Source organism: Sylvia atricapilla, chromosome 8 (genome assembly GCF_009819655.1).
Source record: "Sylvia atricapilla isolate bSylAtr1 chromosome 8, bSylAtr1.pri, whole genome shotgun sequence".
Lineage (NCBI taxonomy): Eukaryota > Metazoa > Chordata > Aves > Passeriformes > Sylviidae > Sylvia > Sylvia atricapilla.
This window is the reverse complement of record NC_089147.1, coordinates 31,622,977-31,642,737: the sequence shown is the minus strand read 5'-3', so window position 1 is coordinate 31,642,737 and position 19,761 is coordinate 31,622,977. Positions and strand designations below refer to the sequence as shown.

The window sequence follows — 19,761 nt, the reverse complement described above, 5'->3', positions numbered from 1 at the left end:
AAATTAAAGGAGAGGCAAACTGTTCTGGGTTATGAGGGTTCACTCTCAGCTCCCCAGAAGGATTTCTTCCCTCCTCTAAAATCCTGCTCCCAGCAAACAGTTGCACCACTTCTGTTTCCGGAAGCTGCAAGGAGATCTGTGAAGCCAAACACAACAGAAAGTTGCTTTCATTTCTCATCTGGCTTTTTCAGTATCACTTTTCATGACTTCTCCAGAACTAGAGATCCCTTCACCACCTGAAATATCCACCAACCCTCAAGGTTTGCCCAGGTCAGATCACAGGCTCCCAGGCTGTGAGAGGCCGCAGGAGCTGGGTGGGCACCTGGTGCCACCTCCGTGCCCCAGCAGGGCCATCCCAGAGCACAGGGCACAGCATTGTGTGCACACAGCTCTGCCCCAGCCCCAGGGAGGAGCCCCCCGGGCTGTGTGGACAATGTGCTCAGGGCCGGGCACCGCCCAGGGAAGAAGTTGTGCCTCCTGTGCAGGGGGAATTGCTGGACTCAGGCCCTGCCCGTGGCTCTGGGGCCATTGCTGGGCCCCCTGGGCAGAGCCTGGGCCCTGCTGGGAGCCCTCCCTGCACACAGGGACACCCAGGGCTGGGGGCCCCTCTCCGCTGGGGCTCCTCTCCAGGCTGAACAGCCCCAGCTCCCGCAGCCTTTCCTGGGCACCCAGATGCTCCGGGCCCTCGCTCGGCTCCAGCAGCTCCCTGGCCCTGCCGTGCTGAGGATCCAGAGCTGGACACAGCGCTGCAGAGGTGCCTCCAGGGCTGGGCACAGGGCCCCCAGCCCTCCCTGCCCTGCTGCCAGCGCTCCTCCTGCTGCCCCGGGATCCCACTGGCCTCTTTGGCCCCAGGACACTCTGCTGGCCCAGGGACAGCTCCGTGTCCCCCAGGAGCCCCAGGACACTCTGCTGGCCCAGGGACAGCCCCGTGTCCCCCAGGAGCCCCAGGACACTCTGCTGGCCCAGGGACAGCTCCGTGTCCCCCAGGAGCCCCAGGACACTCTGCTGGCCCAGGGACAGCTCCGTGTCCCCCAGGAGCCCCAGGACACTCTGCTGGCCCAGGGACAGCTCCGTGTCCCCCAGGAGCCCCAGGACACTCTGCTGGCCCAGGGACAGCTCCGTGTCCCCCAGGTCCTTCCCTGCATGTCCCCCCCAAGCCTGTGCTGGTGCCTGGGGTTGTTCTTTGTTGCTTTAACCTCAGTACAACATCCAAACACACAGAGTGAGCTGAACAATGCCAGGATTTAGGTGGGGTGTGACTGGTTTAGAACAGACAAACCAATGTCCCCAGAGTGAAGCAGGTGGCTGAAATTAAAAGAGAAAATTTCCAAACACCAGAGGAGTTAGAAATAACATGGAAAAACCCCAGAAATCTGGGAAGATGAAGAAACCGAAAATGAAGTTATACCAAAACTCACTTGCTGGTGATCTTCCAGCTAAATCCTTCTCATCCTTGATGCTTAATACCCAACAACCCCAAAGCAGCAGCTTCTCCAATACAAATAAATAGAAGTCAAATGTGTTCAGCTGTATTGTTTTAAAAAATAAATCAAGTATGACAGCAGCCATGTTCTTAGTGGTGAAAAACCTGCTTGACTGCTGAAGTGATCATTTCAATTTACAAGAAAACAGTGTTATATCTGTCACTGAGACCAGTGAATTTTTACTCCTGGTTATGAAAAGCAGCTCAGTAATTTGTGAGAAATCATGCCGAAGTGTTATGAAACTTAACTGAGTAAAAATACCTGCTTGTCTTCAGGATTCCTTTTCAGAGGTTGAAGTGTAACTTCAATTCTCAAATTCACTTTTAGAAGGTAGAACGATTCCAGGTAAAGGTAAACTCTGACTTGATACTGAATTCCACCTTGTATTCACAGCTTCTCAAAAAGAATAAATGCTGTTTTTCTTCAAAGAATTTGCCCAGGAAATGGGACAGGTTTTCTGAACTAAGTGCTAGATAAATACTCTTTAGCTATGATGAATAACTGCTGTAGTCCCTCCACTGCATCCTCTGCAGGAAATGCATGGTACAGGATGCATCCTGGGATTTAGGATCTATCTAGGATATCCAGGATATCTGAAATGCCCCTGGATATTTCTTTCTCAATGCTGTACAGGACGGGTCACTGTTTATCAGCGTGTGGCTCGGAGTGCTACAACAACAGAAGCTGAATCAAGGAGCAGCAGGAGAACTCAAACTGTTCAATGGGTGCTAAAGAGTTAAAAAGATTAAAGAAAGCAAATAAAAATAAACTCGAACCTCCAAGACCAAAGAGAAGGAAAAAAAAAAAAAAAAAAGGCGGGAAACAAACTTTTCAGCAAAGAAAATAACGGTTTTACTACCTGGATTTTAGGAATTCAGTTGTTTTAGGAAAAGCAACAGAAAATATATCGAAACAACCAGTGATAACCACAAGGAACAGTGATCAACACTGAAGGTTGGTCACAAAACACTGTACAGTGACCACTTCCTAAAAGCAACACTTAAAAAGTCCATGGCTTCCAAAGCACAAGTTTTTTACCCTTGGCTTGTCTGTTGACTCTTTCTCCTGACACTTCACACACTCATTGCAAAATAAAGTCTCTTCTGAGAGCGTCACGTTACACATTCACATTCAGTGAAATCACACCCCCAGTACTTCTTGGTTTTGCTTTTTTTTTTCTTCCCAAGTTGAATTCTCCTCACAAAACAGCAGAATAAGCAATTCAAACAATTCAAAGAGCAGAGTAAATCTCCTTAAATCTTTGTCCTTAACCTGGCCAGACTAACCCAGATGAGCTTGGCTGCAGCTGGAAGCTTAAACCCAACCTTTCCAATGGGAGCCTTCACCTGAATTCCCGTCCCTGCACACCTGGACTCGTGTCACCTGTGCCAGCAGAACTCAAGAAGCTTTCCTCAGAGGCATCCCCTCCCTCCTCTCCTGTGCCGGGGTGATCCCACGGCAGAAAACCTGCTCTTTTCCTGGGTTTCTGCAGGCGTGAAGCACGAGCAAGTCCTTCCCCTTTCGGTGGCAGCAGCGAGTTGTGAGAGCAGCCCGGCTGGATGTTGGAACCATACCTCACATCCCCTAATCCGCCTTTCTATTTTTAACCAGTCATTTCCCCCACCTCCTTTGCCATGCAGACAGCTGCAGAAAGCAGCTGGAGACAACCGAGTGCTCCATCAGAGCAATTTTCCTTGCAAAAAACCATCCTCAGGCCAGAGGCGAGTGCACATGGGGCAGCAGAGAGACTCCCAAGGTGTGTTCCTTCTCCTTGTCCCTTGGGGCCACAAAGCTCTGACTGCACACAGTGGCAAGCTGGTTACCCAGAGGACCACGGCTCACCTGAACGGGCTGAGATCCCAATCAGCACCTCTTGCCCCTAAAAGCTCAAAGGAGAGAGGCTCGAGCAAGGATCCAGGGCATAGATCTGCTCCTGCTGCAGGCTCTCCCAACACAGGGAGGAGGGAGCACCCTGCCCTCTCCAAGGCAGATCCCCACCTGACACAGCACCTGGGAGCACTTACTGAGGTGTCCCCAGTGCAGAGACCTCCTTCCACAAGCTCACCCCTCCTGGGGAAAGGTCTGGAGTCACCTTCTCCTCCAGATCTGGATATCTCCTCCTCCGGGCACTTGGTGTCAGGTGTAACCCAGACACACAGCAACCCCCGAATTCTCTCCTCACATGAGAGAGCAGCTTTTAAAAGCTCAGCTTTAAAAAGCTAATGTGCAGCCAGGCTATAAAGTTAACCAAGCAAAAAGGACACTTTCCAGAGCAGCAGGAGCAGTTTGGAGCTTTCCCAGGCAGCTGGAAAGCCAGGCACAGAGAGCACAGGCTGTGCAGGGCGCTGAGCCGTGCCAAACGGCACACAGCACTCAGGGCATGGCAGAGCACTGAAAGTGAGGTCCAGCTTTCTGAGCTGTGCCCTCCAAGGCCTCGTTTGGACCCATTTTCTCCCTGGAGATGCCTGAAAATCCCTTAGTAGGACCAGGCAGACCTTTGGCAGAAGACAGCCGGCTGAGAGTTTGGCACTTAAAACAGACCCAGCTTAGGGGGAAAAGGCACAACTCCAACATGGACTCAGGGAGCTTAGAGGAATTTAGCTGGAAGTTTTGAGTCATGCTCTTGGACACTGGCAACTAGAACAGCTTAAGCCCTTCTTGAACCCTTTTTCCTTTGTTCAGGCAACGGCAGCAAACATCACAAATGAAGCTACTTCTGCTGTTGTCCATGTGCTACAGATTTTCCATGCTTTAAGTTACTCCCACAAAACAGACTCGCTGCCAACACGATCGATCAAAACTTAAAGCAATGCAGACAGGACTGTACAGACTCTAAGTATTAAATGCTTCAGAGAAAGCCATCTCTTACATGCCTACAGAAACCAAAGTCAACCAAAACATAAGTCTGGTTTGGAATTAAGCACAGCGAGACCCACAGCAAATCTTCCCAGCTCAAATGGATTTGAAGCTGCTGAGCAAAACACTCCGTCAGCCATAAACCCACGTGAAATTACATTTCATTAATGAATGACAGTGTTTACAATTAAGTAAATGCTGTGTTTCCCCTCTGCCCTAGCTGGAGCTGTTTTCTTAGGAAAAAGACCGCAGGGAGAGCAGGTCCTCTCCCATCATTAATAGGACTACAGCACTTTGTTAACAGGCACAGAAACGCACGGCAGCAGCAAACACCCACGTGTGAAACCAAGATCTGCAAGTAATTTCACTTCTTACCTTCTGGAAAATGGGAGTTTCAAGGGCAGGAAACCACTTTAGCAGCTTTTACAGGCACAGGGCCCATGGGTTAATGATTTACCTGACAATGCTGTAAGCAGATTAGATAAGAAAGAGTGGTTTTGTTATGGTCTGGTTTTCCTGCCTTTGTCGGCATAACCAAATCAACTGGCAAATGAAGTAGGCAGGGCAAGAAGAAATTCATGCTCCTCTCAGCCTGCTCACACCATCCTGCTATAAAAACACATTTTATATACAGACACACATGCCCATCTATACACACACAGCCTAAAAACCAATGCCTGGAGTAGCTCTTCTGTGTGTGTACATACACAAATATATGTATAAAAAAATACACACAGATGAGCTACTGCAGGCAGTTTGGTTTAGTTTCCTCCCCAGAAGTCAAGTAAAAAAAAAAAAAAACAACAACCCTTGACTCATCGTTCTAAATCTATTAGAAAGCTTCCAGATTAAAGCGTTGAGTTCCAAAGAGGTTTAGGATGAGAAGAAAAGGCGGCTGTGCCCAAAACGCACAAATAGGATCACAGCCCCTGGAAAGACTCCGCAGCAGATCCAGGGCGCAGCAGGTGGATGAAGCCCTGTTCCCCCTGAGCAGCACCCAGAGCCCTCCGAGAGGATTTCTGCGCCCTCCCTGTGACTCACGGGCTGCTCTCCACACCCAGGGCCACCCTGCAGCGGGGCAGCGGTGACACAGGGCAGCGGTGACACGGCGACACACACGGAGCAGGCACAGGCACTGCCCAGGCACGGCCACTCTGCCACCTCACAGAAAGTCCAAAACATCACCTTGCTCCCGCTCTTTCGTACGAACACTGCAAACAACTGCCCCGGGGAGATCTGGCAGCAATCACGGGGGAGGTCACGCGTGCAGAGAGCTGCCCAAAGCGGCAATGGGGACAGTAGATTGTCCCTGGCTTTTAGTTTGTGCAAGGAAGCGCTGCTGCCACACTGTGTAGCTCTGGTTATCTCCCACAGGTGTGCTGCAAACAAACCTCCAAACCCAGAAACCACAGGGAGATTCCATGCCGCGGCAGGAGATGAAGCTGCCAGATGGAAACACACCCGACACAGTTTGGGGGACAAGCCAGGGAGACACACGGGCTGTCCCACATGATGGCAGCCTGGCTGGCTTCTAGTAAAAAAGACCTCAAGCCAAACTAAAAACTAAGATTAAAACGAAGCAGCTACAACAAAGTCACCACAAGCTTAAACGCCACTTTCAAAAAAGTCACCCAAGCAAAAAGACAACCAACTGCCCAGAGCTGTGCTGTAGATCGCACTGTATCCCCCAAACGCAGCCCCCGGCTCTCCAGCAGCAGCCAAACACGCCTTTACACTTCACCGGGACCACCGGGAGAGGAGAGGTACTCACCCCTGGAAATGAGGCGGCAGACAGCAGCAGATAAGGCGGCTTTTCCTCTGGCAGCGGCAGGCAGAGGCGCCGCTCCCGGCGGCAGTCCGGGGACACGGCGGCGGCGCGGCCACTCCCGGAGCGCGGAGCGCGCCTCCTCCGCCGGCCCCGACTTCCTTCGCTCACAGTTGCCTTTCAGCTTCCCCCGGCCTGGGCTTCCTCAGCGCTCCTCTCCCAGCTGCCCGCCAGCCCCGCGGCAAGCGCCTGCGGAGGGAAACGCGGAGAGGTGAGCCGAGCTCCAGAAGGGATGGAGCCACAGCGCTCCCGCCGCTCCTTTTCCCGGGCGCGCCAGTGCGTCAGCGCCGGGAGAGGAGGGGACGGAGCGCCCGCGACAGGAGGAACAGCGGGAGGAGGAGGAGGCCGGGAGTGCCAGCCCCACCGCGGGTGGTGCAACAGCTCCCGGCAGCGCTGCTCCACCGGCCAAACACAAACAAACAAACAAAAAACCCCTCCGCCGTAAAGGAAAGTCGTGTTCCACCCCGTTAACACAAGACAACCAATTCCCCGAGCTTTCCATGAATTTTTGGGCTCCATCCCGCTGCTGCCACCAGCAGCAGAGTCCATGGCCAGGCAGCATCAGCGGCCCCCGAGGGTTAGCGTCCAACCTCTATCCCAAAACACAGAGCAAAGACTGGGAACACACAGGACCTCCTGCCCATGGATCCAGCGGGAAAGGCTGGGGAAAGCATCCCAGGTGAGAGGGAGCAGAGCGTGTCAGCTGGCCGCCGCCTTGGGACAGCGGGGAATTGCTGTTAATTCAGTACAAAACCACAACACAAAGCAGGCTGAGTCACACGTTGGGAAGACTGATGGGATGAGCAGCGCTGGCAAGTGTCTTCCAGCAGAGCACGGACTCTCCCGAGCCCGCTGGCTGCTGGATCCAACAGAGACACTGTCCAGGAGTGAAGTCAGAGCCTGCTTCCACTCCGCAGATGAAATAATATGGAAATTGAAAAACAGGCAGCAGCAGAACAAATAGCAGCATCAAGTTTTCTGAGCTCCATCCCGAGAGAGGGAGCCTGCTGCCAGGAACACGGAGGAATGTGCAGAGCCACATCAAAGAAGCACAGGGTGGAAAAAGTATTTTCAGAAGCTGCACACAGAAATCCTTCCTTCCATACTCATCCTATCATACAGAAAACAAGTATTTTAAATGAGTAACTGCTTTGGGGTTTTTTATTAGATCCACGCCCCTGAACATGGCCCAGCAGTGCTTGTTCCTAACACAGGGAGACAGCCAAGTATCCAGTGGAACAATGTGCTCACTTGTCAACTCCTCCACAAAGTTCAGACACCTAAAAACGGTCAAGTCCAACTCAGCCCATTTTATTTAAAATCTGAGGAGACGCAGAATGAGGCATCAGCGAGCTCCGTTTTTTTCCCAGCAGTGTTTTAGTAACTGGGCTCTGTAACACTCCCCAAATGTCATCTGCCCCACCTGGCCCTGCTTTCCAGGAGGGATGCTGGAGTGCACACGGTAACTGCTCATCACCAAAAGATTACTTAGACCTAATTCAATCCGTACCAATCCTGTAAATCCCTCCCACTGAGAACATATATAAGGAACCTACAGCTTAATCAGAAGATGCCAAAGGCCAAGGACTCCTTGGTTATGCTGAGGACACTCATGTCTACTTCAGGCCTTCAGACACCTCTCAGGACAGCAGAAGTCACCTGGTGAGGCCAGAGGCCAACTCAGTAACTCCCTCCTGACAATAAATGCGTTCATATTTGACAGAAACGCTCTTGTCTTAATCCAGCAGATCTTATCTTGGTGATATTTTCTTCCCCCATGATCCAGGCCTGTGTGAGTTCAGTGACCTCAAGGCACGTAACAAAGTCAGCCCTGTTTTCCCACGAGTCAGGTGGGGCCAGAGGGGAGAAGAGAAGACAGTTGGACGAGTATTACAGGTAATTAACAGCCAGCTTTGGGAACACCTTTTCAACCATGGCCACTGAAATACTGCATGTGTCCAGACAGATACAGCATAACACCATGTAAAGCCCTAAACAAACAGAAAGAAATACAATGAACTCTTCCACAGGATGTGCAAAGGAGCGAGTTTTTTTCTCTTACACAGTCCAGCCAGGACATATTTAGCCTAAGGGCTGAAAGAGAGGACAGCCTGAGCTGATGACATAATTTTCTTTCTATAGGACTGAGTATCTGGGAGTACTGCTCTGAGTTCAGTGGCTGTTGCTGTTTCACCTCAACCTTCCCCCATCCTGCTTCATTGTTTTTGGACAATCAGCCAAAAAACACCTAAAGAACAGAGACGGCCACAGAGATGTTGCTTCTTCCTCACCAGAATATAAGTAATGTGACAGAAAAACCAGATGTGAGGTTGACTGTTGGCACTGAGGAGAAAGGGCTGCTACCAAGTTCCAGTGCTGATGTGTCTTGATCATTCAAGCACCACATGCATTTGGAATGTCCTTCCAAAGGCCTGGGGAAGGGCTTTCCTTGCCTTGACAGTTTAAATCTGTTTAAACATTAAAAACAGCCAGATTATGTTGAGCCCCCCTTTTTCCTACCCATCAGAAAGGAATTGTGTATTAGCAGAAGAAATCCAGCACTGAGAGTGGTAACAAAAGTCTCGAGCAAGTAAGAAAGACTGCTCAAAATCCCAGGACCCCTGAGGCTGGAAAATCCATCCCAGCCCACAGAGTCCCAGCTGTGCCCCATGGCCACCTTGTCCCCAGCCCAGAGCACTGAGTGCCACCTCCAGCCCTGCCTTGGACACCTCCAGCCATGGGCACTCCAAAGCTCCCTGGGCAGCCCCTGCCAAGGCCTCAGCACCCTTTCCATGGAGAAATTCCTGCTGCTGGCCAAGCTGAGCCTCCCCTGGCCCAGCCTGAGGCCCTTTGCCCTTGTCCTGTCCCTGTGCCCTGGCAGCAGAGCCCGACCCCCCCTGGCTGTCCCCTCCTGGCAGGGACTTGTGCAGAGCCACAGGGTCCCCCCTGAGCCTCCTTTGCTCCAGGCTCAGCCCCTTTCCCAGCTCCCTCAGCCTCTGCTGGGGCTCCAGCCCCTTCCCCAGCTCCTGCCCTGCCCTGGACACGCTCCAGCCCCTCCAGGGCTCTCTGGCCATGAGAACTGGACACGGCCCTGGAGGTCCCTCAGCAGGGCCAGCACAGCACTGTGACTGTGTGATGTGCTCATACAGCTTCACACAAGCAATACAATTCTTGTGTGAATGTAAATCTATACATTCACATATCCTAAAAAACCTTCAAAGCATCCTTTTTGGTCTGTCCATTCAAGTAACTTGTCCTGGTCACTGACACATCAGAAAAAATGTGCTACAGGAGCATTATAAAGCTACTCTGACCTTTGTTTGCATTAAAACACTTAGAGAAGTAATGTGAAACTATTATTACAGGTGTAATGAAATAATAATTATTATTTCATCTGTGTTACAGCATTAACAGCCATTACAACTTCTGATGCAGAAGGCTGTTAATGGACAGTTGCTTTTGAAACTAGAAATATTTTCGTTAATGGCGTTCTGAGAGAGAAACTAAGAAACATGAAACAGCCGAGTTTAAAATCTCTGAAGTATTATCGGAATAACTTCCAGAAGGTGAAGTGCTTAGGTGTGTTTGCTAACACAAAGGGAGATTCCTGAGCGCTGATGTGCTCATCAGTTCCAGCAATTAAGTTTCCCGGGAGGAATGCTGTGTCATGTAATGTGTGACTCACAGAGCAACGTCCGCAGGAAACCACTCTTCTCCTTCTCTCCCTATAAAAAGCTCAGCCTTGCCTGCAAGTTGAACTGAGTTCCCTGAGCACAAGTCCTCCAATTTCAGCATCATGTGCTCGAGCACGTCTGCAAGAGCGAAGGTGTATTTTAAACCCTGGCAGCAGACCAGAATCCTCTGGAAAATCGGCTGGCAACTCCTCCTGCTCCTCCTTCAGCAGCGGGTTAAGAAACACCTCACGCTGCTGTGTTTGGACACGTGGTTGTCCTTTGCCCTGGCAGCAGTTTTGCAATCCGCGATGCTCTGCTTGGCACTCCCACTCCCTACAAACCCCCGGACACGGGGCTGCACCCGCTGGGACAGCTCTGAGGGATCACACACATTCCTTGTGCACACACTGTACCTCTAAAAGGAGAGCAGTGGGATCCCAAACCTCTGGTGGGCCACCAGCATATGGTGAAGTGTCTTCACTCTGTGCCATTCGTGGCTGAAGCAGCTCCTGGAGTTCTCATCTAATCTAAATGGATAAAATCCTCACTCTGCCCATCATGTGTGCTTCCCAGGGTTGCAGGGTGTGCCCAGCTTTCTGTTCTTTTTGGTTCAAGGCCCTGGTTGACCTTTAGATCCTTGGAGAAACACGTGGATCTTCCCAGGGGTGGCTCTGCAGAGCTGAACACCCAGCACCTCTCCAGAGAAAACACTCTGGAATGGCAATTCCATCCAGGGGACGTGCAATCACATACCCACGTCAAAGCAGGAGTTCAATACCACTGAGGTCCCTTTTGAGCCTGGAAGAGTGAAGCTTTAAAGAGAAGAGAAAAATAGAACCAGGATGCCCTTTTCAAACCCCCACTCAACAATAAGGACAGGGCAGGTTATCACTCCCACGGAACTGCATCCCACATCCAGCTACAGCACTTCCAGCTTGGGAAGTGCCACTCCTATTCCCTGATCCATTTACTCTGCCCACCCTGAAGTCTCATCCATCATCCAGGTGTGTTAAAAACCTCCAGTTAAAAAAGTCACCGCCCCAAAATTCCAATTTGCTTCTCTCTCTTCCAAACCCAAAATTTCAACCCAAAGGCCTCTGTGACAGACTGTTTCCTCACCAGATACTGTAATGGGACACCGACTGGTGTCCCACTGATCCTGCCATCAAAAGAGTTTGCTGTTTGCCCCACACCTTGGGACAAGGCTGCTGCTTTGTACAGCAGCAGTTTGGCACTATCAGGTGCTCTGGCTTAAGGCCTTAGACACATCAAGCAAAATAATTTCAAAACAACAAACCTCAACCAACCAAAAATAAACCCAGCCACCACCCCAAAACCAAAGCAAGAGTTAATACAGGATGATGTTTGGTGCTAAAGGTCGACAGCAGGGCTCCTGGGTGTGGAGGGGGCTTTTTCCTGTTAAAGATAAATCAGCCCTGTCTCCACATCCTGAGTGTTTGTTTGCACGCCACAGCCACACTAAGCACAAAGAGGAGAGAAATCCACTCCTCGGGGCTCTTTAGCCAGATGTTTGCTTGTTATCCCAACCACCAGATCTACACCTGCTGCTCCTGCCAGGAGCATCTCTCTCACAGCCAGGCAGCAGACTCAGAATGACACACTCCACTCAAAGAGTCCGAAGATAAAACACCCCTTATCAATCCAGTTCCTCTTTTCTCCCTACAGAGCTGGCAGTCAATATCCACAGGTTAAATGGCCCTGACATCCCCACCTATCCAATACCCTTCTCATGAATAAGCATGATGTGGATTAATATTCAAATATGCACTTCCTCTGCCCCAAGGGCAAGGAGAACAACACGACAGGAGCGATAAGGAGCTGTTTGTGAAGGATGCAGGGTGTTGTATTCCCAGTATCCTGTGTCAGGGCCTTACACACAGGTGAGCTGTGCAAATCCATCATTCCAACTCTCATCCTACTTCTTGTGACTTCCCTGGCCACAAGTTCACCTGGGTTCTAAGGATGACCTTAATTAAGAGCTGGAAAGAACAAATGCTCAGGAAGCCAGAGCCATTAATCCCAAAGGCTTAAAGGGTTTACAGGGGAACTGTGTTTTTACATCCCCTTATCTCATCCTACAAAAGAGGGAACAGGCACCAACCACAACCAAAAGCTGCTTTTGGTGTCACTCAGATAAAATCTAACTGTACTTTTATCTCCACCAATGATCAAAATGCAATAAAAACTTGGCCCGCTAGACTTTATTTTTATAACCTTGACCTCCAGCCCAGTTTATTCTTAAAAGATTTTCAAGAATAAGCTCTGTGTAAGCATGAAAAGTAACAGCCTGATCCTTCTACCAGGACCATTAAAATTCTGCTTTCTGGCATATATGTCCCCTAAAAAAAATCAGCATTCAATGAAATCCCAACCCATATTTCTTACATGGAAACCTTTCCACAAGCACCTGAATTATGTATATCTCACTACAATTCCAAACAGGAACTTGAACAGGGACCTGAAGAAACTTCACCCTGCTCCCACTAAAGCCAAGTCTCAGCAGCTTTGACCACAAAAGGCATAAAAACAAGGAATGGTTTGGATTGGAAGAGACTTTAAAGATCATCTCATTCCATCCCTGCTATGAGCAGGGATACTTTCCATTATTCCAGGTTGCTCCAAGCCCCATCCAACCTGGCCTTGGACACTTCCAGGGATCCAGGGGGAGCCACAGCTTCTCTGGGCAACCTGCTCTTTCTGGGCTTCATCACATACTAATTAAACTAAACTGATATTTACAACACAAACATATTATGCTGCAGCATACACAGAGTAGCTAAATCAAGCCATGGCCAAATACCTTTCCCCTGGCATCCATCAGTGATATTTTGGCTGGCATTTACTGTGCTGGCACTTGCATTTCTGTTCTTGACACCAGTCACAACACACAGATTATGTTCGCGTTTTCAAACCCCAAAACATCAAAAACCCCTCTCCAGGAGCACAGACAAGGGAACTCACTCCGCTTGATACCGACAGCAGAAGGACTTGGAGCTGCTGGAGTGAGCCCAGAGGAGGCCTTGAAGATGTCCCAAGGAGGGCTGGAGCCTCTCTGCTCTGGAGCCAGGCTGGGAGAGCTGGGGGTGCTCACCTGGAGAGGAGAAGGCTCCAGGGAGAGCTCAGAGCCCTGCCAGGGCCTAAAGGGGCTCCAGGAGAGCTGGAGAAGGACTGGGGACAAGGGATGGAGGGACAGGACACAGGGAATGGCTTCCCAGTGCCAGAGGGCAGGGCTGGATGGGATACTGGGCAGGAATTGTTCCCTGGCAGGGTGGGCAGGCCCTGGCACAGGGTGCCCAGAGCAGCTGTGGCTGCCCCTGGATCCCTGGCAGTGCCCAAGGCCAGGCTGGACTTTGGGGCTTGGAGCAGCCTGGGACAGTGGAAGGGACAGTCCCTGCCCAGGGCAGGGGTGGCACTGGGTGGGCTTTAAGGTCCCTTCCCACCCAAACCATTCCATGATTCTGTGATTCCCTGCGGCCCCCTGGTTATTCCCAGTTAATTACCCAATCCTTATCACAGAGCTCATATCACAGGATTTAAGTGGGGTAGGTGTGTATCTCAAATTGGAGACACCGCCATCTCTTCCATGCTCTCAACCAAAAAAGCTCTGTTATTTTTTAAGGACCTGTAACTAGTCCCAAAGGCTGACCCCACTTAGGTACTATTGTGCTGCATCCATTTCCCAGACCAAGAATAGGTCCATTTCTCCCCCATCAACACCAAAGAACTCCAAACCAGAACATTTCCACAAAACTTCCACTGTCTGTTGTGTTTCCTAAAAATCACTGTCAGAGGTTTTACCCCTGCAATTACAGGTCACAAAAATGCGGTTTGGTTAGGGAGTTAAAAATATCTAATAGGGAGTAAAACAGTGAAGGCAAATACTTCAACTTTCTAGAGAGGTAGACTTGCATTCTTGGGTGTTTATTTATGTTGGACTGTTATATTTGCTCACCGATTGGCACTTCTGCAAAAAAACAGGGTTCAAACATGCTCAGCTTCATACTGAGCACTCCGAAACCTTCAAGTGCTACTTTCTGTGTCTTCTACAGCTCACAGGCAGCAAAAAGTAGCAAATGCAGTTTCAGATGTCAGAAAACCAGCCTTAACCAAAAGTAAATGCCCTTATTTTGCAAACTACCCTACAAACACAATACTGACTATTCAATTTATACCTTTATAAAACTGTCATCCAAATCCCTTATTTTAGATTCAGAACGAGCACAATAATAATAGAAAGGCTTGGGAAGTTTCAGAGCCAGGGCTCTGAAGGGCTTAGAAAGCTACAGATGAGGTAAAATTCAGTTTTACTGTAAGGAAATCACTTCCACAGTGCAATCACAATATTTGGGGAGCAAGGGGAGAAGGAAAAGCCCCGGTGCATCACCTGAAGAGGGGGGAACAGCAATCCCTGAGCTGTGATGCTGTGCATGCAAGCAGCTGATGAGACAAGTCTTGCTGGATTATTAAAGAGCCATTGTCCTGAGCCTGGAGGCTTTCAGCAACTCATTTCACAGCTCCTGCCTGAACACCACCGCAGAGTTTCACGCCTCCGCCCCCCGGAATGAGAAGTTCACGGGTTTTGGGGGTGTATGTCACCGCATTAGTCAAACAGAAAAAGGCATTTACCTTCCCAGGCTTCCTGGCCTTCCCAGGTGATCATTTCCTCTGACTCTCCAGGCCTCCCTTCTCCCCGGGAGGAGAAGAAAGGAATGCTTTCTCCTGCAGGTTTGCTTTCGCTTTGGCTCAGACAGGAGAGATTTCTTCCAAAGCAAACACTCCTGCAACGTCACCGCGGATATAAATAGGCAGGGGAGAAGGAGGGAGAAGCACAGCCCTTGTGGAGAGACTGGAGGCATTAGGAAACACGCAAGTAGGGGAGAGTATCAGACAGAAAGAAAGCCTTTCTTTTCCTAAAGCTACACGCAGCCTCGACTTGGACACCACAGGCGGGCTGAGCGATCCAAGAAAAATATTGCATCCATCCAGCGAGAGAGGGAGGTTCTCAGAGATGCCGGGGCTTTGCCAGGAGCTGTGCTATTTCTGCTGCCACCCTGGAGCTCACACACACGGCTGAATGTCCAACAAACGCCAGGAAAGCCACCTGCACCCACACACCGAGGTGGGCAGGCAGGCACAGAAGGGTCTGCACGCTTCCACGGGCCATTGCCCACAGAAGCTGTGGCTGATCCATCCCTGGAAAGTGTCCAAGGCCAGGTGGACAGGGCTTGGAGCACCCTGGGATAGAGGAAGGTGTCCCTGCCCATGGGAGTGGATGTCATCTTTACAGACAGGCAAGAACTGGTCAGGGATGCAAAGGTCTGGGCACCTCTGGCTGCACTGACCACGGAGTTCAGCACCCTCAAAGGAAGGAGCTCGCAGCCCTTGGACTTGAGGAGAACAGACTTTGGCATCATCCACAGGGATGTGCCTGGAGAATCCCATGGGCTTGGAGAAAAAAGGGACCAAAAAGAGCTGGCTGATAAAAACAATCACCTTCTCCAGGCTGAAGGACAGACCATCCCAACAAGCAGCTGACTGAGCTGAGGGGGCAGGAGCTCCCACGGAGGAGCACGGAGCTCCTGAGCAGAGCCAAGAGCAAAGAGCAGGGCAGCAGCAGTGATCCAGGAGGAATCTGGGCACACTGATGCTGCAGGGCCAGGTGTTCCAGGAGGAATCTGGGCACACTGATGCTGCAGGGCCAGGTGATCCAGGAGGAATCTGGGCACACTGATGCTGCAGGGCCAGGTGATCCAGGAGGAATCTGGGCACACTGATGCTGCAGGGCCAGGTGTTCCAGGAGGAATCTGGGCACACTGATCCTGCAGGGCCAGGTGATCCAGGAGGAATCTCAGGAATACTGATGGGGCTAAGAGAGCCAAAACACACCTGGAATTGAATCTGGCAAAGGATGTGAAGGGTGCTAGTGAGGCACTTTGGGAACTGCAGGCCCCTGAGGCAAAGGGGAAATCCAGACAAGGAAGACTTTTCCTTAGCAGAAGAGGATCAGGTTAGGGGACAGTAGGCTGGACATACTTCATCCCATGGGACCTGATGGGATGGATGCGTGAGTGCTGAGGGAACTGGCTGCTGTCACGTGATGAACTTTGGAAACCATTTCCGGTTACCTGAAGGACGAGAGGGTGATCAGGAGTAGTCAGCACGGACATATGAAGGGAAAAAAATCTTGCTTCACCAGCCTGACCTCCTCCTAAGATGAAAAACTCTCAGTGGATGAAGGGAGTACAGAGCATGTTGTCTGTCTTGGCTTTGGCAAGAGCTTCAACTCTGGCTCTTCTCACACCCTCAGATGAGCTGGCAAAGTATGGAGCAGCCAGGAGGGCAGAGAGGTGGGCGGAAAAGTGGCCAAATGGCCAAGCCCAGCACGGAGGGGTCAGTGGTACAAAGTCCAGCTGGAGGACAGACAGACACTTCCCATGGGTTGATACAAGACCCAAAATCGTTTAACCTCTTGTAATCACCTGGAGGATGCACAGAGTGTGCCCTCAGCTCTTTGCTGGTGACACCGTAACTGGGGTGAGTGGCCAGTACACCAGAGGGTCACATTGCCCCTTGGATGAACTCTAGAAGGCTGGAGCAAAGGGCAAGCAGCAGCCTCAGGGTGTTCAAACAAAGGAAAGGCAGAGTCCTTCCTTCACCTGGGGGAGAGTGACGCCAGCAGCCAGCTCAGGCTGGGAGCTGACAGACTGGGAACTGCTCTGCCAAGCAAGACCTGTGGGTCTGCATGACAACAAGCTCCCAGGAGCCAGCAATGCACCCTCCCAGCAAAAAAAGCCACCAGCATCCCAAGCTGCATCCACAAGAGAGACCCTTCCCCTCTGCTCAGCACAGCTGACAGCATTCCTAAAGTGCTGGGCCCAGTTCTGCACTCCTCAGCGGGAAAGAGACACACTGCAGAGAGTCTGGCAAATGGCCCTGGACAAGCAGCTCTGGAGCGACCCTGCTTGACAAGGTAACCTTCCAGAGGTCCATGCCAAGCTCAGGCAGGCTGTGATCCTGGGAGCCTTCAGCCAGTTCATTCCCACACCCTGGATATCATTTATGATAACCACAGGAGCTCAGAAGCAGCACCTCAGGCCTGTCTGAGGCACAGTCCCACAATGTCACAGCACTGACAGGTCACACCCCAGCTCAGCAGGAACAACTGCCATGTGCCCTATCTCACTCACCTCACTCCCGAGGTCGAGATTCAGTTCCCAGCCCTGGCTAGCTCGCCTTGGCTGTGGTTTGACCCCACTTCTACTTTCTCAAGGTGACACAGGGGTCAGAGAGCACCAATGTGAACAGACCAGTCAGGAGCCATTTCATCACTCATATTCCATAAAGATCCCTTAAAATCCCCATCTCCCTCGAGTTTTGCTTCCCTTTTGCCTTTTTTTTCCCTCAAACATCACCATTGGGATAAATGCTTTAAAAAAGCCCTCAGCCTCACAAATGCTCTGTTACACCTCTAAAAACCAGAGGATGGTTATCCTCCATTGTAACAAAGCAAGAAGAGACAGACATGGATATCATTTAGGTTACAAGCCAAAATCTTCATTAACTTAGCAGATAACTAGTTCTTGCTGGTGTAAAACAACAGAAATAACTGAAGAGATTTTTTTATTTTAAGGCAAAGAGATAAATTAAAGTTATAATTTCTTCAAATCTCCAGCATTCCCTGTTCCCACAGCTGGAGGTGGTCTGGCAAAAAAGAGGCCAAGTACAAGCCATCAGCAATGGAGGGAAGTCCAAAACTGATCTTACCTATCAGTATTTCACCCTAAAAAGGAGGGACAGGGAAGACTCCCTGCAATATCCAGGATTTTGTCCAAAAGCTCCCAATAAAACACGTTTCTCTGTAACTCTCAGTGCATTTGCCTTGCCCGGTTCTCAGTTTAGCACATCTCCTCCTCCTCCTCCGCTCTTTGCAAATACACTCAGGGCTGAGCAGGGACAGGCCGAGCCCAGCTGGGCTCTACTGTGGTGGCAGCTGGCACAGCTGGGGCCAGGGCACTCGAGGTCTCTTCACACAGAGAGAAAAAGGCACCACTGCAGTTTCAAACTGACTCCGTGCAAGCATTGGTTCACAGGGATTTAGGGCCATCCACAGTTCTGGCTTCTTGCCATGAGTGTTTTCCCAGTGTTAGCCTGGTGTCACCGAGTCCGGGTGCTCCATGTTATAAGGGACTTCTGGGGTCAGCTGGCCCAGTCCCTGCTTCAAGCAGGTGCATTTTCTGGCAGGGTCTATGGCTCTGAGCCATACCATGCTTTCTTCCAGGAACTTGGGAAGGTTTTTATGGACTGCTCTACTTGTGGCTACCAAGCTGGATTCTAGTGTAACATTAAAGGTTGGGCAGGGAAGTGTCTGACAGCAGCTCTGGGAGAAGGAGCTGGGGGTGCTGGGGGTGAGAGCTGGGACCCAGAACCCCCCGAGCCCTGGGCTGAGCCCCAGCGTGGGCAGCAGGGCAGGGGGGACTCTGCCCCTCTGCCCCTGGGCTCAGGTGAGAGCCCACCTGCAGAGCTGCCCCAGCCCTGGGGCCCAGCACAGGAGGGACCTGGAGCTGCTGGAGAGAGGCTGGGGAGGCTCCAGGATGAGCAGAGGGATGGAGCAGCTCTGCTGGGAGGAAAGGCTGGGACAGCTGGGGCTGCTCAGCCTGGAGAGGAGAAGGCTGTGTGGAGACCTCACAGCTCCTGCCAGGGCCTGAAGGGACACAGGGAAGCTGGAGAGGGACCCTGCATCAGGAACTGGAGGGACAGGACACAGGGAATGGCTTCCCAGTGCCAGAGGGCAGGGCTGGATGGGATACTGGGCAGGAATTGTTCCCTGGCAGGGTGGGCAGGCCCTGGCACAGGGTGCCCAGAGCAGCTGTGGCTGCCCCTGGATCCCTGGCAGTGCCCAAGGCCAGGCTGGACTTTGGGGCTTGGAGCAGCCTGGGACAGTGGGAGGTGTCCCTGCCCATGGCAGGGGTGGCACTGGATGGGCTTTGAGGTCCCTTCTAACTCTTCTGGGATTCCATGAGTAGATGCACAAAGAAGCAGCTGCAAAACAACAGACATTCCCAGCAAACATTGGCACAGGGGCTCAGATTCTCAGCTCACAGTTTTGTCTTTAACATTCCTTCAGCTGTGAGCATGAAGACTAGACCAGCACCCCAAACATCAAAGCAGCTCCTGAGGAGGCTGAGGACTTGTCTCACACTTGTGGCACTCAGGGCATCCAACAAACCCCATTTACACAGGACTTTTCTCTTGGGCAGCGTGAGCCACTGTTCCATTCTGAATTATATCCCATAAAGCAGAGCCAACTAAACACAGAAAGAACTACTCTGGACTTGCAAGGGAAAAGAGAGGCTGCTAATTACAACCCAACTCAGCTCCTCACTGCCAGCAAAGCATCACCAGCCCTGTCTCTGTTGCCCTGCTGGGGGAGAGTGGCTCCTCTACAAGCATCAGAGGTGGAAGATTGCAGGAAGCAGGTTGTACCTGGCATTGAAACCCAGAACAAACCAAACCAACAGGGAATCAGATTCACTGATTCATGTCCAGCACATTGCTGTGAGATCCATCCCAAAGATCCTGGGATGCTGCTGGCAGAGTAAGGAACAATCAGCCAAAGTTTCAGGGAACCAGAGAAATAAAAACAGAGGCACACACACACACGAAGAGAAATAATTATATCTGGAAAGTGCACATCAATCCAGAGGCAGCCATGACTCCGTCCTGCCCCAAAGAAGCAGATCTGGAGCCTGGGTATCACCTGAGGCAGCTACATACCCAAGATGTATTTTTGGAGGGGTTCCGAATCCAAAAAGCAGGAACTGAAGCATGAGGGAACATCCTCACACCCACACTGAGGGCATGAATGCTGACCAACCATAAAACCAACACAGCACAGCCAGGG

At 51.1% G+C, this 19,761-nt stretch overlaps 1 protein-coding gene across 5 annotated transcripts in view; it reads right to left on the bottom strand.

The window, feature by feature from the left end:
* SGMS1 (sphingomyelin synthase 1) overlaps positions 1-19,761 on the bottom strand; it is an 87,524-nt gene that overhangs the window by 28,354 nt on the left and 39,409 nt on the right. Inside the window, exon 1 of one of the 5 annotated variants that reach the window (XM_066324327.1) lies at positions 14,487-14,613. The exons of 3 other annotated variants lie outside the window; for them this stretch is intronic. The gene's annotated coding sequence lies outside the window, so the exon portion shown is untranslated. Of the gene's footprint in view, positions 1-6,111; positions 6,237-14,486; positions 14,614-19,761 lie in introns of those variants that run through there. One more of the 5 variants, XM_066324326.1, reaches the window with a different exon arrangement.